This window comes from Elephas maximus, chromosome 3 (genome assembly GCF_024166365.1).
Source record: "Elephas maximus indicus isolate mEleMax1 chromosome 3, mEleMax1 primary haplotype, whole genome shotgun sequence".
Taxonomy (NCBI): domain Eukaryota; kingdom Metazoa; phylum Chordata; class Mammalia; order Proboscidea; family Elephantidae; genus Elephas; species Elephas maximus.
In genome coordinates this window covers 139613700-139625447 of record NC_064821.1, presented here as the reverse complement: position 1 = coordinate 139625447, position 11748 = coordinate 139613700, and positions in this window count along the sequence as shown.

Below are 11748 nucleotides of genomic sequence, written 5' to 3'. Positions count from 1 at the left end.
CTTCTTCTTCCTCATCTCTTTAGCTCCTAGGACAGAGTCTATTGCACAAAAATCAGATGTTCAAAAAAATGGTTGAATAAACACATGAGATGCCATCTGATAACACCCCAATTTATAGTGCGCTCATTACATTAGCTACTCTCTAGGATTTGAAATATAAAGGACACAGATTTAGAAATTGTGCAGAAGGGACTCAGAGAAGCAGAAAGGACAGGCACTCTCCTCTGAACTTGGTGCCCTATTTTTTCTGAGGTACTGGACACACCATGTGCTCTGTGCTCCTCAACCTTCTTATCCACAAAAATCACTGAGGAACGAAGTCATTGCTTTTGTCCACAGGACAATCATCAAGGTTAAAATAATAAAGAATGTGAAAGAATCATGCATCTCTCATTTTCAGGGTGAGCTCAGGGTGCTTCTGCTAAAATAAAGCCGTGGTTTTTCTCTGAAGATCAATTTCTTACTAAAAATGATACCCTCAAACATGCAGAGTTGTGAAATCTGCACATTGTCCAAAGAGTCATCAGACAGCATCGTGGTGGTCAGTCTTCATTTCTTTCATTTCTCTCAATTGTAAAGGTACAACTCTGCATTTTTGAGGGTTTTGAGACAATGTTTAGTTCCCTCCTGGTTCCGTGCACCCCTCCCCCATCTCGGGGAAAAAAAAAAAAAAATTGGAGTGAGAAGTCCTACAGCTGAGCAGGATCACCCAGAGGAATGCACCTCCTATTGCACATCTAGATGGTATTGTGAAGGGGATGATGGACAGGAATAAGCTCTACTTCCCATTCACACCTCCCTATACACATGGCCAGTGATAGGAATATGAAATAATCAAGAAGGGGAAGTTGATGTGAAATTATAGCTGTTTAGATATCAAGAAAGGAGCCCTGGTGGTGCAATGTTAAGTGTTCAGGTGCTAACTGAAAGATTGGTGGTTCAAATCCACCAAGTGGCTCTGCAGTGAAAAGGCCTGGCCTTCTGCTTTGTAAAGAAAACTGTCAAGAAAACTGAGTTCTACTTTGTCACACGGGATTGCTATGAGTCGGAATCCACTCGATGGCACCCAACAACAGCAGAGATCAAGAAGGCACCAGGAATGAGGTATAGAACAATACAAATGACTTCATTATCTATTTTGAAGTTCAATAATATGTTGTAATCTGTTGTAATAAATAAGGCTCCAAGTAAAAATCCTCTCACATAACTGAAAATAAATAATTATTAAATTTTTGAAAGAATAGATCTATTTCAAGCACTTTTTCAACAGATTTGGAGGACGGTAGCTTATCATCATTTCTTTCACATTGGTATTTTGGTACAGTAAGACATCATCAGCTTTAGCCCTTTCTCCATTCCTTTCTCCATTTCCCAGATTTAGACCATAGCCTGCTTCGCTGGTGCTGCCTTCTCACCTGTTCTTGAGGAAACTCGTCAGTTTTGGGAGATGGGATAAGGCAGACAATTCCTTAAAAATTCAAAGAATGTAGACAGCCATGTCTTTAAGAATACCAAAAAGAACTTACGGAAGCAGGAGGGCTGACCAGACAGTGTCAGGTGGTCTCTTCAGTGTCTGGTTGGGGAGGTGCAGTGTAGAAATATAACCAGCACAGGAATATCTCACTACAGTTGGCTGATCCAGGTTCCAATACAAGCCATCTCTGAGATCCTGAAAGGACCCTAAAATTCTCAGGACTCAACTGCTTCTTCTAATTTATAGGGTATTGATTCAAAAGTTGAGTGGATTAATTCCGCAAAATATTCATAGTTTCAGAAAACATTGTTAGTTCACTTTGATCACTCTCTGCCCACACTTCCAGAATCTCTCCCCATATTCCCAAAGCTATAGGTCCATGGGTCAGGATCAGGGTCTCAAGATTTTTCCACATGCCAGTTAACCCTGTCAAAACCAACACTTGGAGAAGATCGTGATTGTGATATGTACTCCACTTTTCCACTTAACATTTGGTGTTAGCCTTGAACCTGTAGAGTTTCTGTTAAGGGATCTTACCTAATACCCTTGTAAAACTATGGGCATGACTTCTGCAAGTCATCTGCTCTCTCAAAGACAGGGAAACTGATCTAGAACCCCACTGAGGTTAAGCCCTGATTGCATTGGCTGGGCTCCTTGAAGCTCTTGACCTGCTTTGGATTCTGTTTCACGCTGTTCCTGACACCTGTAGGAGCTCTCTACAGTCTTACCCTTGGTCTTTTCCCTAAGGGTCAGTGATTCAAACCTGCCAGCGTCTCTGCAGAAGAAAGATGTGGCAGTCTCCTTCCGTAAGGAGTTACAGCCTTGGGTACCCTATGGGGGAAGTTTTATTCTGTCCTATAGGGTCGCTATGAGTCTGAATTGACTCTACAGCAGTATTTTTTTTCTTTTTTCTGGGGTTTGTGGGCAAGTTTGAAAGCCAAATATCGTTTGGCAGATGTCAGGTTCATTTGGTAACATTGCTAGTCCCTGGTGGTTTAAAACCAGGTTTGAGTTGCAATGAAAACGGCCTCATATAAATTCTGCCATTTATAAGTACATTGAATATAACAAGCAAGTAAGGACATATAAATAACATGTCTGAGGCCAGGAGGCTCCTGTCTATGAAGCAAAGGCTCACTCCGAGGTGGATGCATTTAGATGGTGTGGCAGGACCTCTGGCTTTGAAGGTTGATCAGGTGGCAAGATTCTATTTGGAGTGGGGAGAAGTGGGACAGCAGGTTCTAATCCTGGATAATTGCATGGGTGGATGAACTAACCGGCTTGTCATATTGTATGTCCTGTTCATACATGGGCATAGGGTCTTGTTTACATCTTCTAACAATCACATAATTTCAACACCACTTACTTCATTATTTCTATTAACCCTTATGCCAATTAGCAAACTATTGTTAATTGGTGCCCAGGTGGCACAGTGGTTAAAAACTTGACTGCTAACCAAAAGGTTGGCAGCTGGAATCCACCAGCCACTCCTTGGAAACCCTATAGTGTAGTTCTACTCTGTCCCATGAGTCTGTCACTGAGTCAGAATCAACTCGAAGGCAAAGGGTTTGAGTTTGTTAATTAAGGAAAAAATGCTACATGTGCTAAATCACCAACTCTTAAGGGGATATTTCCAGATTAGGGAAACCCTGGTGACAGAGTGGTTAAGAGTTCGGCTGCAAACCAAAGGGTCAGCAGTTTGAATCCACCGGGTGCTCCTTGGAAACCCTATGGGGCAGTTCTACTCTGTCGTGTGGTGTTGTTGTGAGTTGGAATTGACTGGATGGCTACAGGTTGTTTTTTTTTTTCTACCAGATTAGGACAATTCATATAGTAATTAACCCCATGGGTGTAAATCGGAGTCATTTTGTAATTACACACATCACACTGCTCAGTTGGAAATGTTTTAAATTACCACTTGGGTAAAAGAATAACTTGCCCCAGTTCCACCTGTCATTGTCATAAAGCATTGTTTCCTTCATTTCCCCACCAGGATAAAACACTTTTTTTTGGTCCCTGTAATTATATCCAAAAGGAGCCCTGGTGGTGGAGTATTAAGCACTTAGCTGCTAACTGAAAGGTCATCAGTTCAAACCCACCAGCTGCTCCATGGGAGAAAGATGTGGCAGTCAGGTTCCATAAAGATTTCCAGGTTTGGAAACCCTATGGGGCAGTTGTATCCTGTCCTGTATGGTCACTATGAGTAGGAATCAACTTGACAGCAATACGCTTTGGGTTTTTGAACTGTATCAGATGAGCCTGGTTTTTGTCCCAACCAAGGGGACCACTACAATCCCTCATTCCAAGCAGTCTGTCCTATCTAACCTGTGTTAATATAAATAAATCAGCTGTGCTCAAACACACACATGTGGCAGAGTTCATATGTAATCATTGCTTATTAAATACTTGTCTAACAAATAATATTTGTTAGACAAGTATTTAATAATAACCAATGAATTGCAATAGCTGATATCTAGTAGAAAATAATTCTTAAAATAAATGATTTTCTTTTTCACAAAAGGGAAATTACTTTATTATTGTGTTTTTCTTCGATTGTAAAATAATTCATAGTCATTGAAAAAATTTACAAAACACAGAAAAATATAAAACCAAAATATAATCTCTAGTCTCATCAATAAGCTAGAGATGTTAATTTTGGAGTATATATCCTTCTAGACTTTCATCTATTCATTATTGATTTTTATGTTTTTTTCATAAATAGAATCAGTTGTTACATACCATGAACTAAATTATTCTCAACCAACATGTCTAAATTTATCTACAGATAATAACTTTAATTCATCTGGAAAGAGGTTGGGAATGTACGGTAGCAAACGAAATTCTTTCAGAATGTTGGCGAATTGAAGTCTAACCAACAAAGAAAATCTTCTCCATAACAATATAGAAAAGAAAGAACACTGTTTTATTATTGAATAAGTAGGATCAGGAACAGGCATACACATTCAAGCAGATACTATTCTTTTATACTACAGTATTTTTAGCCAGTATGTAACATGTTTCCTCAGTATCAATAGTATCCTGCTTTCCCATAAGAGAACCTGACAATATAATTTGCAGTTACATCCTCAACTTTTTGGACATTCCCCCATATAGTTCATCCTATGCTTACTTGAGAATTGAGGAAGCCATCTGTTTAGTTAATTGACTTTATCTAAAAGAACAATGAAACTTCTCCCATCTCCCTGACACACAAGCAGTTATAGCCTGGATAGATTTCTAGGTTAAGCTCCTAGGGTGTTAGGGAGCCTGCAGCTTTATTTTCCTGGGTGTCGACATTTCAAAATGGATGGAGCGTAGATCCCTGGAGACATCTCTGGACTATAAAGCTGGTAGTGATTTTATTTAGCCCTGGAGAGAGGTTTTTTTTTTTTTATTAAAACATTCAAAAGTTTAGACGGTGGGGCCAAGATGGCAGAATAGTCAGATGATTCCTGTCATCCCTCTTACAACAAAGACCAGGAAAAACAGGTAAATCAATTATATATGACAACCTAGGAACCCTAGTCATCAAAGACAAAGCTGAAGAATCAGACGGACAGGCTGGTGGAAAGAGAGACAATTCAAAAGCAGTGTAGGAGTACAGATTGTGAGATTGCCAGAGCCCTGCTAGCTGAGACTGTGCAGCACACACAGGCTGAGGCAAGGGCAACATCCAAAGAGGAGCTCCACCATATCAGGTGCAGCCAAGAAGCAGTGAATCTGCGTGCACCTCCAGAACCAAGTGGGAGCAACACCGGACCTGTGAAAGTTAAGTGCAAGCTTCTAACCTACCATGAAGGGGCAAATAACCCCTCCCCCCAGAGTTTCACAGTGTAGAAGCATTTCCTTTCCCTCACCTATCCCCCTCCCTGCTCTGCTGGGACACCAGTTCCACAGTATTCAACAACGCCATGCCCCGTAAGCCCGGCAACACAGGGCCATCCACTCGCACACCAGTCACGTGGCATTAAAAAACACCATACCCCCTAAGCCGAGAACTCAGGGCTGGTCCGGAGGCCCTGCCCCTTTGTCCACCCACTGGAGTAGGGGGTTCATGGACTTGTAGCACCCTTCATGCCTACCCAGGCCTGTGTGGGCCAATTCAACACCGCACACTCTCCTTAGCATAAAACAGCGGGGAAGACACCTGAAGCCCATTTTCAACTGCAGCAGCCATGGGTGAGCTACAGGTTCATGACATTTGACACTGCCTTGGCCCCTAAGCGGAAACCCTGGTGGCATAGTGGTTAAGTGCTATGGCTGCTAACCAAGAGGTCAGCAGTTTGAATCTGCCAGGTGTTCATTGGAAACTCTATGGTGCAGTTCTACTCTGTCCTATAGGGCCGCTATGAGTCAGAATCGACCCAACTGCACTGGGTTTGGTTTTGGTTTTTGGCCCATAAGCAGGGGTCTCACCCACCCCGACCAGGGTCTTGAGGGCTGGTGGTACCACCCACTCCATCTAGCCACCCATGACAGGGGTCTGAGAATTACTGTTGTCTCCCAGTCCCCCAAGACAACAGCATTGGGTGCTCAAGAACAATACCCCCGCTACATGCTCTAGGGCTTAGGGACACAACTATCACCTATACACCTGGGGCAGCCGTCAGCCCCTTGCTTGCCCACACACAGAGAGCCCTCCACTGCAGCCAGATACCTGTGCCTGTTCCAAACACCCCCACCCCACCCTGCTGGCCTAGGACCATAGGTGAGAATCTGCACCACACACTCAGTGACCAATGGCCTGCATACCTGTGCTGAACCCCTGCAAGAAAAGTGAACAGACTCCTGGGCTCACACACCTAGTAGCCACTCTGAGACAGGATGTGAGAGCCTCAAAGACCGCAACAACGAAAGCACCTCCCACACCCAGCCTACTTGAGGATATCAAAACAAAACAAAACTAAACAAAAAAAAGTCAGGACACACTAAAGAAACAAATGTAAAATAAATAAATATAATAACTTATTGATGCCTCACAGGCAATAGCAAATCACATAAAGAAGCAGGTCAAGATGGCTCCAGTAAGCGACCGAAATAAAGAGCCAAAACACCTTCCAGGGGAAGATAAGTCAATGGAACTACCTGAGAAAGAATTCAAAATACTAATATATGGACCTCTCCAAGAGATCAGGAAGGTGATCTGGCAAAACTCATATCAAGCCAAGCAACACACAGAAAAAGCAATAGAAAAGTTTAGAAAAATAACACAAGAACAAAACAACAGAATAAACCATAAACTCAAAACAATACTGAGACAGCAACTAGAAATCCAATGATTAACAATAAAATTTCAGAATTAGACAACTCAATAGAAAGTCATAGGAGCAGAATTGAGACAATGGAAGTCAGAATTAATGAGATTGAAGATAAAGCCATTGACAACAATTTATTTGAGGAAAAATCAGAAAAAAGAATTTAAAAAAAAAAAGAAGAAGGAGAAGAAAGCCTAAGAATTCTGTGGAATACTATCAAGAAGAAAAACCTATGAGTGACCAGAGTACCAGGATGGTGGGGGGTTGGGGGGGAGAGAACAGAATTGTTGAAGATTTGCTGGCAGAAAATTTCCCTGATATCATGAAAGACAAGACGATATCTATCCAAGAAGCATGATGAACCCCATACAGGGTAGACCCCACAAAAAAGTCACCAAGTTGTATCTTAATCAAACTTGCCAAAACCAAAGACAAAAATAGAATCTTGAGAATAGCTAGGGATAAATGAAAAGTCACCTACAAAGGAGAACCAATAAGACTAAGCTCTGACTGCACAGCAGAAACCATGTAGGTAAGAAGGCAATGGGGTGACATATACAAAGCCTTGAAGGAAAAAAAATTGCCAACCAGGATCATATATCCACCAATGTTGTCTCTCAAATATGGTGGCATAATTAAGTCATTTCCAAATAAGCAGAAGTAAAGGAGATCTGTAAAAAGAAACCAAAATTACAAGAAGTATTAAAGGGAGTCCTCTGGCTAGAGAAACAATATCAGACAAAAATCCAAGAGTAGGATACAGAGGAAGTTAAGGCAATACCAAGAAATAAGATTGTTCAAACTTAGAAAAATACAGGTAAATTTTAAGATAACACAAAGGAAGCTAAAAAACCTACCCATCAATATAAAAAGAAGAAAAACATAAAGACTCAGCAAACACAAAATCAACAATATTGAAAAAGATGAAAAGGAAATACATAAAGAAAAAGAACTCAGTACAGAAAATTAAGTGGTACAAAGAAACTGTCAACACTGCACACGTGCAAAAAAATCAAAATGACAGCAGTAAACTCATACCTATCAATAATTACACTGAATGTAAATGGCCTAAATACACCAGTAAAGAGACAGAGAGTGGCAGAATGGATTAAAAAAAAAAACTGCCTATGTGCTATCTACAAGAGCATATAGTATATATGTGTGTAAAGTGTCTTAGACACAAAGATATAAACAAACTAAAACTCAAAAACCCAGTAAAAAACTAAAGGATGGAAAAAATATATATCAAGAAAACAATAACCAAAAAGGTGCATGAGTGGCAACATTAATCTCTCACAAAATAGACTTTAAAGCAAATCTATGATAAAGGATGAGGAAGGACACTATACAACAATTAAAGGGTCAATACACCAGGAGGACATAACCATAATAAACATGTTATTGTTGTTGTTAAGTGCCATCAAGTCAGTTCTGACTCATAGCAACTCCATGTACAACAGAAAGAAACACTGCTCAGTCCTGCACCATCCTCATAATCGTTGTCATGCTTGAGCCCACTGTTGCAGCCACTGTGTCAATGCATTTCATTGATGGTTTTTCTCTTTTTCATTGACCCTCTACTTTACCAAGGATGATGTTCTTCTCTAGGGACTGATCCTTCCTGATAACATGTCCAAAGTATGTAAGACGGTCTCAACATTCTTGCTTCTAAAGAGCAGTTTGGTTGTACTTTTTCCAAGACAGATTTGTTCACATATAATAAATATATATGCACTCAATGATGGGGCACCAAAATACATTAAACAAGCTCTAATAGCACTGAAAAGAGAAACACAGGGATCCACAATAATAGCAGGAGACTTTAACACACCACTTTGGTGAAGGACAGGCCACCTGGAAAGAAACTAAATAAAGAAACGGAAGATCTAAATGCCAGAATCAATCAACTCGACCTCAAAGACATATACAGAATACTCCGCCTGAGAGCAGCAAAGTATATTCTTTTCCAGTGCACATGGAACAATCTCCAGAATAGACCATGTTTTAGGCCACAAAGCAAGCCTTAACAAAATCCAAAACATTGAAATAATACAAGGCATCTTTTCTGATTATAATGCCATAAAAGTAGAAATCAATAACAGAGACAGCAAGAAAAAAAAAAAATCAAATACATGGAACCTGAACACCAACTTGAATAAAAACTCCTGGGTTATAGAAGAAAACAAGGACAGAATACAGAAATTCATAGAATCAAATGAGAAAGGAAAACACATCAAAACCTTTGGGATGTAGCAAAAGCAGGGATTAGAAGTCAATTTATGGAAATAAATGCACACATTAAAAAAAGAAGAAAGGGCCAAAATCAGAACATTAAGTATAAAACTCAAGCAAATAGAAAGAGAGCAGCAAAAGGGGCCCTCAGGCACCAGAAGAAAGGAAATAATAAAGATTAGAGCAGAAATAAATGAAATAGAAAAACAACAGAAATTGTCAACAACACCAAAAGATGGATCCTTGAAAAGATTCACAAAATCGACAAACCACTGCCCATACTGACAAAGGAAAACGGGAGAGGAAGCAAATAACCCTAATAAGAAACAAGATGGGTGAAACCACAACAGACCCAACTGAAAAAGGTTGTAACAGAATACTAGGAAATATTGTACTATAAAAATTTGAGAATTTAGAGGTAACGGACAAAGTTCTATAAACGTACTACCTGCTTAAACTAACAAAAACCGAGGTAGAAAAATTAAATAAACCCATAACAAAAGAAGAGATTGAAAAAGTAATAAAAAACTCCCACCACCCCCTCAAATAAAATTAAAAAAAGCACTGGCCCAGACAGCTTCACCGGAAAATTCTATCATTCTTTCAGAGACGAGTTAACACCAACACTACTAAAGGTATTTCAGAGCATTGAAAAGTAATGAATACTCCTGAATACATTCTACGAAGCCAGCAGAACCCTGATACCAAAGCCAGACAACGACAGCATAAAAAACAAAATTATAGGCCAATATTCCCATGAACACAGATGCAAAAATCCTCAAATAATTAGAGACCAATATTCCTCAAAAACATAGATGCAAAAATCCTCAACAAAATTCTAGCCAATAGAATTCAACAGCATATTAAAAAAATAATATATCTTGACCAAGTGGGATTCATGCCAGGTATGCAGGGATGGTTCAACATTAGAAAATCAATCAACATAATCAATAACATAAATAAAAAAATCACATGATTTTATCAATCAATACAGAAAATGCATTTGATAAAGTCCAACATCCATTCGTGGTAAAAAAAAAAAACTCTCAGCAAAATAGCAAGAGAAGGGAAATTCCTCCACATAATGAAGGACATTTATACAAAGGCAACATCCAGCATCATTCGAAATGGAGAAAGACTGAAAGCATTCCCCGTGAGAAATGGAACCAGACAAGGATGCCATTTATCACCACTTTTATTCAACATTGTACTGGACGTTCTAGCCAGAGCAATAATGCAAGGAAAAGAAATAAAGGGCATCCAATTTGGTAAGGAAGAAGTAAAAGTATTCCAATTTGCAGACAATATGATCTTTTTAAAATAAATTTTTATTGTGCTTTAAGTGAGAGTTTACAAATCAAGTCAGTCTCTCACGCAAAAACTTATATACACCTTGCTACATACTCCCAATTGCTCTCCTCCTAATGAGACAGCCTGCTCCCTCCCTCCACTCTCTCTTTTCATGTCCATTTCACCAGCTTCTAACCCCCTCTGCCCTCTCATCTTCCCTTCAGAAGGGAGATGCCAACATAGTCTCAAGTGTCCACCTGATCCAAGAAGCCCACTCCTCACCAGCAACCCTCTCCATACCATTGTCCAGTTCAATCCCTGTCTGAAGAGTTGGATTTGGGAATGGCTCCTATCCGGGGCCAGCAGAAGGTCTGGGAGCCATGATGACCACAGGGGTCCTTCTAGTCTCAGTCAGACCATTAAGTCTGGTCTTTTTAGGAAAATTTGGCATCTGCGTCCCACTGCTCTCCTGCTCCCTCAGAGGTTCTCTGTTGTGTTCCCTGTCAGGGCAGTCATCGGTTGTAGCTGGTCACCCTCTAGTTCTTCTGGTCTCAGGCAGATATTCTCTGGTTTGTGTGGCCCTATCTGTCACTTGGGCTTGTAATTGCCTTGTGTCCTTGGTATTCTTCATTCTCCTTTGGTCCAGGTGGGTTGAGACCAATTGATGCATCTTAGATGGCCACTTGCTAGCATGTAAGACACCAGACGCCACTCTCCAAAGTGGGATGCAGAATGTTTTCTTGATAGGTTTTATTATGCCAATTGACTTAGATGTCCCCTGAAACCATGGTCCCCAAACCCCCATCCCTGCTACGCTGGCCTTCGAAGCATTCAGTTTATTCAGGAAACTTCTTTGCTTTTGGTTTAGTCCAGTTGTGCTGGCCTCGCCTGTATTGTGTGTTGTCTTTCCCTTCACCTAAAGTAGTTCTTATCTACTATCTAAATAGTGAATACCCCTCTCCCACTCTCCCTCCCCCCTCATAACCATCAAAGATTATTTTCTTCTCTGTTTAAACTATTTTTTGAGTTCTTATAATAGTAGTCTTATACAATATTTGTCCTTTTGCAACGGACAAATTTCACTCAGCATAATGCCTTCCAGATTCCTCCATGTTATGAAATGTTTCACAGATTCATCACTGTTCTTTATCAATGTGTAGTATTACATTGTGTGAATATACCATAACTTATTTATCCATGCCCCCACGTGTCTGTCAGTTTGTTGTACTGTGAGGGCTTGTGCGTTGCTGTGATGCTGGAAGCTATGCCACCGGTATTCAGATACCAGCAGGGTCACCCATGGAGGACAGGTTTCAGATGAGCTTCCAGACTAAGACAGACTAGGAAGAAGGACCTGGCAGTCTACTTCTGAAAAGCATTAGCCAGTGAAAACCTTATGAATAACAGAGGAACATCGTCTGATATAGTGCTGGAAGATGAGCCCCCCAGGGTGGAAGACACTCAAAAGATGACTGGAGAAGAGCTGCCTCCTCAAAG